Genomic DNA, 14,588 nt, shown 5'->3' with positions numbered 1-14,588 from the left:
GCATTCAAGCACCCATCGTTCTGACCAGCTTTCACACACAACATGAGGGCAGCAAACACATCCAGGGAGTGTTTCACTGTCCTGTCACGTTTTGCAGCCCTGTCTCTCCCTATTTCTTGAGGATTTCTTCTTCCAGATGAAAAGAGAGTGAAAATACAGTGTGGCTCTTTCCCCCCATTTAACACATAAGCAGCTATTTTACCAAAAAGCATTTCTCCTAATGGTGCAAAAAATATTCTCTGTTTTTGAATGATTTGCACAGACTACTCTGTCATCACTTTGTCTCCTTGCTAAGGCAGAAAGTCATGCCGAAACCATCGTTCCCAGACTTGGTGCTAACGCTGTTACTTGATTAAGTGTGCCAAACCCCTTTGTGTGACTCGAAGGATTATTGCCTCCAAGCTTGCCAGTTAGAAGGGAAAACCTCCTTTTCTCTGTCTTCAGCTGTATGACAAGATCCTTTAAGCTGGCATTCTTAAAGACCACGCAAGTGGCACAGTACATGTGAGACAAAGCCATGTTTGGCTGCTGGTTTTAGGAACTCCTACAGTTCATCAACATCTTGATAATATTAACAGAAACAAATCCAGAACTATTGGAAAGGTTTGATGTGGTATTTTTTCAGGTATTAATATCCTTTCAATTTTGCATATAGACATCAAGACATCAAGCATGGCTTAAGCTATGCATTTGGGGTTTGAACTGAGCCTCCCAGCTGTGGAGCTAGGATTTTTTTTTCTTCTTTGCTTGCATGTAAAATCCCATTTTCTTATATACTCTTTATATTTTCTTTATAAAATGAAGTTTTTCATTGGATAAAAGTACTGACAATCTGCAGTGAAGAAATTCCATACAATGACAAGCTAATCCTGTTCACATGGATCTTCCCAGGATTCACAGTTCCAGTTCACACAGATAAAGCCCTTGTTTGACTTTGCTTGTAATTTATTCTTTGTTGGCTTTACGGTTCTCTAGCAATCACAAATGACAGAAGACAGACTGACAGAGGGTGCTACGGATGTGAGATTGCACAGGGAAAATTTGGATCGAGCATATCTTTGTCCTGAAGCTTTTATTTTTGGTTTGCATGAAGGGGAATCTGGAGGTTCTCCTTTACCAGGTCATCCCTGGTTGGACTATAGGAGAAGTTTTACATGTGGCTGGTATTGCTACTACTAGGGCAGGAATGCTGTACTGAGAAATTTATCCTGTCTTGGTTGCTCTGCTTATGTATTTATCCTACACTATATTTTTGTCTGTTTGGTTGGGGGTTTTTGGGTGGGTTGGGTTTTTTTGGTTGTTTTTATTTTTACAGTTTTCTGTGCACTATTGCCTTAGCCAGTTGAGTAATATGATTCTACAATGCTTTTAAAAGTAGTATCATTTCATGAGATTCATTCCATTCAGCAGAATCCTCTCTGATTTGTAGCTCTGATTTCAGTATCAGGGCAATTCAAACATGCATCTTGACTCGCAAGCATCTGTGTGATGATTTGTGTTTACTTCCTCCTTATCCCAAACCTGGGTTTAGATTTACTTTTGACCTCCTGAAGTTTTCTTTCTTTTTTCTGTACTCAGCTTATGTTTTGTATGGCAGGAGTAGAGAAGTTTTCTCTGCAAATAACAGTACTTAAAATTAAAAAAAAAAGAGTTTTTGAAGGGAAAGGCAAGAACAGGGAGATGGAAAAGAATGTTTGGCCATCTAGCTTGTTTTCTTGACAAGGCAACATAGGCTTCTTCCCTTCTAGATATATTTCAGTATATTTCCCAACCTAGCTTTGAAGTACCACAAAAGACATGAGCCTGTGCAGCTTTCCCAGGGAGATGATACTCCCCACTTAATAGAAAGCAGCATGAAAAGGATTCCTCTGATGTGTCATTCTAGGCCTGGTAGCAGAATGATGCTCCCAGAATGTCTCAAAAATAAAATGTCAGTCTAATTTGGAAGCCATTCTTCGCCTTCACACCTTTCATACCTAGAAACTGCAGCTGAACCACAACTCAGGTGTATGTAGGCTGCTGTATTTTGCCAAGTATGAGCTGAAATGAAAGGCACCATAGTAATTAACACTGTGCTGTCGTGCTGCTTCTAACATATTTACTTCTTTGAAAAAAGTTTTAGTCTGTGTGACTGATCCGTGAGAAACTTCCTCTGGCCCTCAGATTCTGCCTTGCTGCTCGTATCCTGGTGCACTATGTGGGTTGCAACTAAATTCCTTCAGAGAGTTCTCAGACAATCTTCCTTCTCAACTCCTTACTGACAGGTAAAAACACCTTTTTGTTTAGAAGTGGGAGCTGCCCAACTTCTCTAAACTTACCTTGCAAACCCCTCAAAGGAGCACATTTGCGCCTCAGAAAAGAGTCTTCGGTACACGCCGTCCTCAAAACCCACAAGGTTACTTCGCTGTGAGACACAGGTAACAACCTGTAATAATTTGTGGTGTTCTTAAAGACCTCATGAGTCAACTGGTTCCCCCAAATACTGTTAACTAAAAGTGACAGATTTGCCTTTTTTTTTTTTTTTTTAAATGCATCCAGGATTGTGATGACTTTGCTTTATACTTCTGTCTATAGTCAGTTATTCACAACCCTTGAGTCACACCTGAGTGCAAATCATGCTAAACCAGCTACAAATCACAGCAATTATTTGTAATTTACATCTGGCAAAAGAGAAATGGCAGTGATACCTTCATGGTTTTAACTGGACACTCGGAAGATAGGCTTGATCCTAGTACTAAACAGACCTGGTTGTACCTTGCAAAGCCTCTGTGCTCTTTACAATTGCTGTGGGGTGAACTGTCTGCCTCTTGAAATAAATCTACTTCTCCCTAAGCATAGCAGTTAGCCTTTCTTCTCTTTCCCATAACTGTATTTTATCCAGACCATTTAGAAAGCTCCGCATATTTTTCTTCAGCTATACCTCATTAGAAATTCAAGTCACATCAGCAGCATCTGTGAAACAATTACTGCATCTAGGACTGACTCTGCAGTCTAATCCATCATAATTATGACTGGCCTCTTTGAAGATGCCACGATGCGTGACTTAAATATAGCACATTACTGTGCAAATGGATCAGCAGCTCATCCCACCAATATGCGTTCCAGTTGTAATTCTGTCTGCTGCTGCCTGGCTTTGTCAGAGCCAAGCAATGCGTCTACACTTATTTCTTGCCTCATGTGGGGCACAAATTGGAAGCTAGGTACTGGGAGAGAGTTTGAGAAATTTTTTTTGTTTGTTTTATGGGCAAGTTTGGCCTGTTCTTGCCACCTCTATCAATACATGAATACTGATAGACTGTGGAAGGTGGTGTTGGAGCGTAACAAATATTCCTGCAGTAACAAGAGCACTCTCAGTTATGTAATTTTCTTTACTTTTAGCCCACTCTAAAGGTTCATGCTTCATTTTATCTAGCATGTGTATCTGGGGAGTTTGTGCGTACAAAGCTGCTCAGATGTATAAATAGGTAAATACATGCACTGCAGGGGAGTACAATCTTTGGCAACGCTGGGCAAGAGTCCCAGTTAAAAAAATAGGTGGGAGGATGCTGTGTCAGAATACTCCTGGCCCTAAAAGGTGAGATGTCAGATGAGTTGTTTCCCCTTCTGGGGTTAGCTGTGATAGAAATAGAGTTTTTTTTCCTGAGCAGAAATATACCTCTGCAGATCATGACCTCAGCTGACTTGTGCCCAAGTAATTATCAGGATGAGACTCAAGAAAGCAGAAGTCAGATATGCAGGACCTTGTCAATGGCTTGCTGGGTTGTTCCTGGAGTGCTGCCACAGCCTCCATCCTACTGGCACCCTTCTGCCACTGCCAGATGACACAGAGGTCTAAACTGCTCCCAGAGAAGAAACCCTCACAGCAGTTTCTAGATAGGAGGTGAATTGACTTGTATGCCTTGCCAAGCTCTAGTTTGGTAAGCTGCATTTTCTGCTCATGCTCTCCTGCTCGCATCACCTGGGTGCGATAGTTGGCTTCTGGCATAATTTGCTGCGTATTATGATGTGCAGTCGTGAGATCGCTTCTCTCCTCTGAAGCTAATGCTGCTGGCAAAGAGGTCTAAATCCTGAAATGCCAACAAGTGAAAAAGCTCCTAAAGTGAAGGCATTTTTTCCCTGTATTTCAAGAATTAATGACAAATCAAGAAAAGGCAATACTAGAGTTATTCCTAAGTAAGGGTTAGTCCTTTGTAGGAACACTCATACATGGCATCTTCTGGACTTGCTTACATGCAAAATTGTTTCTGATTAACTCTGTGTCAAAGTTTTCTCTTGTTAAACATTGGAACAAGTCATGTAAGCAGTTATAATGATGCTCAACACCATAATCTATAGTTGTGTGATTGTTGTGGGATGTCATTTTTCTCTGGCCCAAGTAGCAGTTGCTTCATCTGTGCCTGGGGTTAACACCTGTAAGCAAGTTGCAAATGTCACTAGAAGAGAAAAGATGTGCAGGAATTCAGATGGCTAATGGGTGATGAAACACATCAACGCTCCTTATTTGTGAGCCATTTCCATGACTGTTGGGACAAAATGTTGCACATATGAACACTGTAGTGTAGTTTAAGGGTTTCCTATATGTTTCACACCTAAGGTGCTGTTTTTATAAACTGAGAAACAAAGTACATGGAAAGTAATAGGAGAGGCAAGACCAAGACTACGCCTGCCCAGACTCTGGAAGGTTTGCCATTTGTAGAACAGCCTCTTCCCAAGCCAGGGCTGCTGCTAGTTTGTAATAAATACAATACCATCAGAAAGCAAATCCCATGTGGGCTTGTTGTTTAAATATGGGTTTAATGTGCTTTTCTGAAGCCAACACAAGCATGAAATAATTATAACCCTGGTCCAAAGCAGATTCAAAAGAGAGACTGCATTCATGCCCAAGGTGAATGGAGGCTCTAAACTCCAGAAGATGCCCTAAGGCATGCTCTGCTCCCTACCAGCATTACTGCTGCCCTGCTGCAAGTGTGGTGGCTGTGGAAAACAGCGCAACTTCAATGCAGATGGCCCCAGAAGGACAAGGACACTTTGTTGCTAGCTGGGTTCTATGGTTTACAATGGGGTCCTTTTGCACTGCATTCAGCTGTCTCTTCATTTGGATGGTGTATTTTTTCAGTACACTAGCAACGCTTTGGAAAAAATTCACATAACAGTCCTGAGCCATCTTTGTCCTTTGATGTTTTTACGGAAAGGCTATATTTTTCTAAAATATGTGTATTACTTTCTTATGGTAGCTTTAAATAGCAATTAATGGGTTAATCTAGAAAGTACTGGATGAGATTCTGTGACTGTATTCTGCAGGAGGTCATATTACATGAACATAATTGTCTTCTGGCACTTAGATCTAAAAAAAAATCTATGTCAAACAGACAATAAAATGTGGGGTGGCTAAAATTTACCTAATTTATTGCTAATTTATCCTTAATTTACGGGGGGGGGAAGTGACTAGTGAGTATAGATATAAGCAGACATAAAGGAATGAAAAGCATGGGATTTGTGAAATATGAGGATTAATAATTCATTAAATCTTATCCAAGCCAGAAGCCTCATAATTCATGCATTTTAAAATCAACTAGTGCTTGCCCCCCTCCATTTATTGACACCAGTCCTTGCATTTCAGTGATGCAGTGATCTAAATGCAAAAGCCCTTGAATCAGTTTGATTTTTGACCTTAATGAAGAGGGCAAGAGAGTAAAGCTAAACTGGTCTGCACAGTGATTTCCCCTCACTACATTATATAACCATCAACAAGACTGGATCCTGCATAATATCCACAGAGACATGAAAAATTGCACTATTTTAACAATTGCATAAAATCAAGGGGAGTGCAAATTAAATGCCTCTACAATACAGGTGGAAAAAACCAATTATGTGAAGGAAATGAATTCAGGAATATAAAATGCAAGCAAATAGGAATGATAAAGTCACATTGCACAGCTCTCCAGTTGCTATTTTTGTTGTGATCTATGTCCTATACAAACTTTGCTCCTGACTGTATCCTGTAGCACTTGTAACAGAAGAGTACAACTCTTCAAGTTGCTTGCAATCTCACCATAGTATGGCAAGATTAGAAATGCTTCCCAAACAGTCAAACTTTAGATTTGGATTTAAGAGACAAGTTGGATTTAAGAGACAAAAGGACCTTCCTGCTGTCATAACCAGAAGACTGAAGATGAGGTTGGCACCTATGCTTGTTCTTGCTGCTTTCTGTGGGTTAGATTTAGGGTATGGTGGATCCAGGCAGGCTATCACACAGAGCTATATTACTTCCCAGGTTAGCCAGTGTGACATTATCTTGGCTGCTGGTTTGTCTCTATACTCCAAGAATCAGTACTGCCCAATTTCTTGAGCACCTCCTTTACTGTTACACATCTTTCACAAATGCAGGGAAGCTGAACTAAAACACTCTCTCAGTTTTGCTGGTTTGGGGAATCATTACAGTCGATGATTCTGACAGGAAGGCTGTGGGGGATGTGAGTTCCAGTCTAAAACACTGGGTATGCTTAAATATGTGTGTGCCAATCAAGATGATTCCGTGCCTAGGTATCATGAGAAACTTTTTTTGTGTGCCTGTGAAGTCTGAGCCAACAAAATTGTTTTGGATAGTGACCCACACAGGGCATTGTTGAGATAATTCACCAGTGCCAGTGGATTAAACATTGAGAAACATGCTGGGATAGGAAAACAGAACCAAGTCTCTTTTTGTCATGGACTCAAACAGTTCTCATGATAGGTTAGGTGTGTTGAGCAAAGGCTGGCAAGGTAGGGTGGGTGCTGCTATCAGATGCACAACTGATGCTCAGGCCTGGTTTTCATTTCTGGAAAAATGCTGATATCTGAGGGATAAATTTCCTCTCAGTTACATGATGTGTCAAATGGCATCATTTGACTGCTGATTAAAATCAGCTAGCCCAGAGCACCAGCGAACAGCTCCTGCTGCTCCAATCCAGCTCTGCGGTGCAGCATGCCTCTGTGAGCATGCCAGGATAAGCAAGCACTGGTGGCTGAACCCTTCTTCAAGACATACTTGATATTATCAACCTGCCATTTAGGGAAGGTTACCAAGAGGTCAGTGTCATCATTATCTTTCAGTTTCTGTGATCTTTGTCCATCTGGCTTCAGACCTGGATAGAGTAGGGATTTCTTGGGTTGATGACTTCCTGACATCCGTCGAAGGTCGGTTATCCATTATGATTTCATCACAGCTGTTGGCAGAATTAAGTAATTCCCTATTAAGTAGTACAACCTCCTCGAAGCAGTGGAAGAGATTCTCTTGGCTCTCTTCACCCTGTACTATAAGGAAGAAAGGGAGGACCCAAAGGAAAAAATACTGGCAAGCCAAAGATTTCAGAGTTTCATCACGTTGGGACAGTAACATTAGAAAATAGGAACAAAAAAAGTCCTGCTTGGCATGTGGGTGGAAGAACTGATCAAGGAGAGTAAGACACTGTGGGCTGCAGTGTCCTCAGGAAACCTATTTCCACAACTCTGTTTTCCATTATCCTTTGAACTTCAAATAGGAAATCCTGTTCGTCTCCTAGTTCTGATGAAAGCAGAATTTTGGATGAAATGTCATTTTCTTAAATTTCTTCTCCAGAAGCAACTGTTGCTCCCACATGTCCATATGGTACAATATAGCTTTCAGCCCCTGCACTGGCCTCACTATGGTAGCATTTACATCCCTATATACCTTTGTTCCTCTGATTTTTCTCCTGCTTCTACCACACGAGGGTTAGGATGCTGTAGTGAACTCAACTTTCAATCTACTCTTCTTGATCGTTAAGAAATGCGAGGCACCAATGAGAGACATCTCCCACACTACACAGAGTTGTGTGATTTGATTTTAAAATGTATTTTCCTGCCCACTTGTGATTTTTTTTTTTTTTCCCTTCCTTCCAATTTGTGCCTTGCACAACTTAGAAAATCCAACAAATTGCTCATAAACACATGGGAAAAAATAAGTTTATCAGGGGCCTGAGTGCCTTTGGCTCCAGGGCAGACCTGTACTGACTGGTCCACTCCAACCTGTGTTCAAAGGTCTCTAATGATGAGAGTTGCATAATAACACACAGAGTTTCATGCAGTGCTTCATTAACCTTACTTATGAGAAAGCTTCTACTATTTAAAACATTACCCTAGATCATCTCTTCCCATCTACCACAGACTCATGGAACAGTTTGCTTGGTTTTGGGTTTGTTTTTCTTTTTTTTTTTTTTTTTTTCCTTCTGTGCTATGGCTTCTTTCTCCCCATGTAACTGTAAAGGACTATTACTGCTTCCCCCTAGACAGAATAAACAACCTGGGTCATGACATCTGGTCCCCTCCCTGGGTGGATCTATAACCATACCATTTGTTCCCTGACCAGATGCATGGAGGTCACAAAGCAAATGCAACAGTCTGTTCTTGGCACACCTTATGCATGTGCCACAGTCTACTAGATTTTTTTCCCCAGTTCAGATGTTTGCTATACAAACAGCTCTGATATGTGTCTGTACAACATTTCAAATACCTGTATGAATTAACTTGGCTTTTTCCCCAGTAACTAAAATCAGTTTTATCCCCTCTGCTTGAGAGGCACTATATAAATAACACTGAAACCAACAGAACAGGCTTGTTACTTCTAGCAGAGTTTTATCAAAGTTATTTCCTTAAAACTTGGCTTGCAGCAAGTCTGTGAGCTATTGGCACAAACATCTCTTCTGACTTCCACAGCTGCTGAGGCACCATAGAAGATAAGAATCTAATGCATTTTTAGAGATCTATTAGAAAATGCTCTCTGGAGCTATGGTTGCCATTCAGCTTCTTTCTGTATTCATGTGTGGTCTTCAGGAGCAGTTTTCATGTGGGTTATTGCAATCTACATGCAACAATGGCATGGATTATCATGCTGAAATCTACATCTGAGAAAAAACAGTTTCAATTGCCTCTCCATATGTACAAGAGATGAAAGACAAGGTGTTTTTGATGACCAGAGCCAGCTGATGACCTAAGAGCAGTCAACACCTAACCTTGATGAAAGCACAGCTCTGGGAGAATAACAAACCATGGGAGCTGGTCCTGCCTTGCCACAGTTCTGAGCACATGAGAGCTTGGCATGGCTACTGTTGCCATCTCCTTCAGTTTTAGGTTGGAGATGATAATATGGGACTAGATTTTAATTCTGAATACTCAACATACAGGCTTGGAAAAAACTTCGTCATTGACTAATCTTAGATAAAATGGCTCAGGGCCCAAACAAATTATAAATCAGGAGACACCCATTTCACATCATGCCAGCGTTTATCAGGGACTCACAGCCTGACTTCTTAAAGCTGGCTTGAAAAGCAGATTTTCAGCAGATACTATCTTGGCTACAGTCATTTCCCTCCACTTTCTAATTTTAGCTTTTTATTACTTGGCAAGAGAGTTTTTAGCTTTTTCTTTAGAAGGTCTCTATTAATCCTGTTATGAAGATCAAGCAACAGGATCCAGTTTGTGCTTCCACACAACTAAGGCCACCTCCAAGTTCTTTCTTATCTTGTTACTTATACATGCTTGCTTACTTACTTAGAACATGGGTTTTATCTATAGCCATATAAAACTTATTAACATTTAGGTATGAATAAGACACTATATGGGAAATCTTATTTTTTTTCTGTCAAGAAATATTTAGTCAGAAAGCTACTACAAGAAATATCTTATTAGAGGGAGACAGGTATTTGCCTTTGTCTGGTATCTCCCCTTGGGGTTTCAGGAAAACTAGAAACCAGTGAAAAGTCTAGGTTTTGTGAAGGAGATGTTTGTTTAAAAACACAGCTCTTGCATGAAGGTTTCTTCCTTTAACCAAATTACAAGACTGGATAAAAACTTGGCGATTGCTGTGCTGAGAAAGGGTTGAGATCCCAGAATGAGCTGGCGTTCCCGCTTTCCTTTCATTTCCCATCATTCAAAGCACATTCTTTTTCCTGTTTAAATTTTCTTCTTTATGGCAAGATACAACATGAAAAGACAGAAAATTTGCTGCCGCCAAGCTAAAAGGGGTGGGGTGGGAAACTGGCAGATTGTGTTTTAACTCTCGCTAAGACTTTCAGCCTCCCGCAGCTGACACTTGGAAGAGCAGTATTTGAGCAGTGCTGAAGGGAACTACAACACTCCTCTCTCTGTCCCTCCTTTTCAAATGTTTTCAAAGCTTTGAAAACAGTCAGTTGTTCTTCATTCTGGCAACTCGCCATTTGCTGCCGGCTCACATCAGTTCATAGTCTTCTGAGGTATCCAGTGGCCTGCATGGATGTGAAAGAGTTTGAAGCTCTAATGAAAGACCTTTGATATTTTGGGATATTTAAGAGACGTACAGAAATGGGTGAGTTAAAAGAGCTGTTGTCAGATCCTGCAAAGCCCACTTCATATTCTCAGTCACGAGATACCATTTCACTAATTGATTATTGTCTGTCCGTAGCACAGTCATGCTCTCAGTGCACAAAGAAGTAGTGTGGATGAAAAGCTCACCATTGTGAAGTATGCACTCAACTGGATTTGGAAAGCTGGGAGCTATAGACAAACCTAAGCTATAGGACTACTTTGCATGAAACTCATAAATCATAAATGAGACTTTTTTCCAGCTTATGTAAACATCTTAACTATAGATGGTGAAAAATAATGGAAGCATTTTGTATGCCTCTCTTTACCCTTCTTTGGAAGGGTGGCAGGTGAACTCTCCTCAAAAAGAGTCAGGTGACTTTTTGTTATTTAAACCCACACCTCCAGCAGTGAGGACCTGATCCTGCAAGTCCTGCAGAACTGCTTCTCTTGACAACGTGTGTGAAGTGTTTGCCAGTCTAGTCCTTCAGCCAGAAGCCTAAGAGCTGCAGTGGTCTTGAGCCCAGGAATGGAGGCGAAGGGATGAACGCCTTGCATTGTGCTAATCAAGTTCCCGTAAGCTTTCCTTCTACGTGAAGTGTGATTGTGTCACTGCTGTTCTTGCCAACGTAAACCTTCACTCCCTCTTCCATTCCCCCCTCACCCAAAACACACCAGAGAGAGAACAGGGCTGGGGCCAAGCAAAGATGATAGGCCTTAAGCTCTGACACATGCAACCAGTTTTGCTCAGGAGAAAAGGCACTGCAGTCTGTGTGTGGTAGCATTACTTCTACACAGCCTTTGGGAGCAATGAACAACTGCTTTTCCTTTAAAATGGAAAATAAAAAGTGGGGGCTGTGAGATGAAAGGAGACAGCTATCAGGACACTACGTGTCTAATGCAGTCATTTAAGCTAACATGCATGCCACTGCTGAATGCATTCAAAGCAACTTTATTTTTGGTTTCGTAACAATCTGAGGGTCAGACAGGCTGAATATGAGAAAATGAGCAAACAATTTTACTATGGGAAGGGTGAGGGACAATGATGAATGGCAAAATTTATCTGCTCATTATACCCCCAGCTTATACCCCCAGCAAACAACCCCTTCCTAACAGCCTCATCTAGCTCATAAAAGCTTACATGTAATTGGTATTTAATAAATCAGAAGCATGTCTTAACTCCCCAAACCAAAATGATCTTAAAAGTTTAGGACAAGTATTGATGATTAAGCAAATGTTTTGAAAAGTTAGATGCATCTAAAATTAGAACTACAAATGAGATGGGCAAAAAAAAAAATATTCTGAAGTACCTGCAGTTAACCTTAAAAATACATATGGAGGACTAAAGCAAATCAGGTAAGCACTAGGAACTGGGTATGTTTTCCCATACTGCTGTGCATCAGCTCTGCAGTCTGCCACATCCTCCAGAGAAATTATGGCATAAAGCTGTTTAGAGTCTATGTTCAGGGTGCTGGCGCCTCCCAGCCCACCCTGTTCCCTACCTTCTCCCATTGGCACTATTATTTGGTCCAACAAACCCGTGTTCCTCTCTTCACGTGGAGGGGCCATACAAGTGATACAGGGTATGTACCAGTACCGCTTCACAGGGCCCCAGTCCTGACCTGGAAACTGATGGGGATCTCACCAGCTCCCAACCTCCCCCTCCCTGAGGTCCCAACCCTTTTTCCTGGAGGCATGGAGGCAAAGATGTCTTCAGAGATGTCAGAGGCTAATAACAGTTGATTTATCTGATCAGGACACTGTCTACTCTGATGTTAAATACTTGTTTGCTCTTTTTCCTTCTATCCCACTTCCTCATGCACCACAATATAACCAGGCAGCACAAAGTTTTAGTCTGTGCTTCAGTTTTTCTGGCTTCATTTGAAATAATTCAGTGTCTTAAAAACAGCTGCTACTACTCAATGATCTATTGGTAACTAGGGCTGATTTCTTTTGTTATGCTCTCTGAAGATTAAATGTTGCACTGGAGTCTACTGCTTGAAGGAGGCTATTGTACTACAGGATACTCAGAAATCAGCAGAAGGATGTTCAAGCTAAAACAGAAACCCAAAACACTTTAACTCTAGCAGTGCTGCTGCCAATGAGTTTGAGGAAAAAAACTGAGATTATGTCAAAACCAGTCTGGTATTTTGGACTAATGGCTGAGGAGCTCCTTTCTAACAATGCACACAGCCTTGCAAAAGAATAAAACCTTCATGATATAAGAGATGCTTCTTTGATGCTGGTTTTAAATCCTGATTTGATCAAACAAGCTATCATGCAAATAACTAGATACTAGTAACCACTGCTATTGCTTTAGACTGCAAGGAGGGAAATACAAAGATCAAGGATTTGAAGTCTATTTTACAAGAGAACCATTAGGGAGAGCCTGCATCTACTGAATACTGAAAAGCTCCATCAGGGTTACAAAGGAAATTGCTATAAAATATTAGAATGTGTGGTCAGCAGTAATAAACCTCCCTCTATATTTTGTCTTAGATTGTATTAGTGTTGGAGGAAATATTGGTGTGCTTCAGATAGCAGCAAGGAAGAGAGAGAGGTTTTTGAGAGAGATTTTCCATTGCAAGGTTAACAAGAGGAAGTGGATGGAAGAATGTGCTCAGCAGAGCTGCAGGAAGTTCAAGAAAGGCAGCACAGCAGCTAGAAACTAGACTTAAGATGTGCACAAACACAGTAGTTTTTGAAGATGAAACTACCAGGGCTTGCCAACTGACCCAGTCTCCAAGTCCGTCCTTGTTTGGATCCTCCTGCAGCAGCCACTGAAGACAGTGTGTCCCCCCAGGGACTGGCAGGCACTGACCTTCATTAGGTACTTATTACAAAAAGCTTCCCCTTCCTTAGGTCAGCTAGGAACTAACTGCATAGTTTGCACTGACTATTCTTACTGGTTATAAAAAGGTTTTGTTTAAAAACCAGCAAAGGGATACATACAGAATACCTGTGTGTGCAGAGGAGTCAGTGAAGGACTGCAGTGGAATTCTGGATTAAACGATTGCAGCATTTTATCTTCTGTCTTGTCTATTACTTAGAATTTTAATAGTTATTCAAAGGCCCAAAACCAGGTATGAGAATCAAGTAGGTTCCTCCAGATATGGCTGATGAGAAAAGCCTTCCCTCTTAATCAAAAGTTTAAAGTCTGCAACTATAGCACTCATTGTCAAGTAACTGGAGTCAGTTTGATTCAAATCTGTCTTTATAGGAACTTGTCCACATGTGTATGGTTCCCTGATCCTGCCCACTTGCACTGCAATCCTCTCCTCCAGTCTAGTCTGGTACAAGCAGCCATGCTCATTTGACCTGTGGGACTTATGAAGCCACTTCTTTGAGGCTGTCTCTGGAGAGCCCCCTCCTCCCCAGAGCAACCAGTGGGTTACTGAATGATGCTAGGGCTTGCACATGACACCACTTATCCTTCATATTACATTCCAGCTGGAACAGGGCATCGGCATCAGCATTCACCAGTTACTTTGCTCACGCAGGTCAGAACCACGTGCAGGTTCACAGGCAATTACAGTAATCAATAGGTAACAATGTACAACATCTAGGAAACACATTTTGTAAGCACTTTGAGTACTCTAAGAGGCTGTTACCTCTTTCTGGTATAGTATACAGAGACAGATTAATTAAGGCAAGTACTACCAATATTATCTTTTAAGAGAAAATTTGCATTTCACACATGACAACATGAGGACAGTAATTCATGCACAAGTCACACTGAACAGTAACTCTCCCTGAAGGACTCAGGGTAGCCAGCCAGCCACCACATCTCTGACTGACTTAGCTGGGAAACCCCAGCACATTTTCCATCCCTGTGGAATGCAGCCTGCAAAATGCTATTCCCACCCTTGGCTCCCCTTTGGGCACCTGGCAGGTGCTGCATCTGGTTCTTTGAATACTTAGGAGACTTAGGACCTAACATGAGAGGTGGAAGGTTGTGCATCTGCCTGTTCAAATCACAGCTGATGTGTCCATAAAACAGTGGCCACAGGGTATGTAGTGTGTACAGCTTGGCATGGTGAAGTGCAGAGAACATAGTAGAGTATATTGATTTGGGGTTTTTTTTCTGACCAGAAGTTCAGGGATGAACTATTCATAGACATTGCAAATGTAGCAGTTTTAAATGAACTATGGTGACTTTAAATTTAGCAGGTTTTCAATAAGCAAACCAGAAATAGGAGCAGCCATAGCATCTTTAGTTAACTTTTGTACTCACCTGTGGCCTTACCATCATT

Source organism: Indicator indicator, chromosome 8, assembly GCF_027791375.1.
Source record: "Indicator indicator isolate 239-I01 chromosome 8, UM_Iind_1.1, whole genome shotgun sequence".
In the NCBI taxonomy this organism is placed as follows: Eukaryota; Metazoa; Chordata; class Aves; order Piciformes; family Indicatoridae; genus Indicator; species Indicator indicator.
This window is presented reverse-complemented; position numbering follows the sequence as displayed.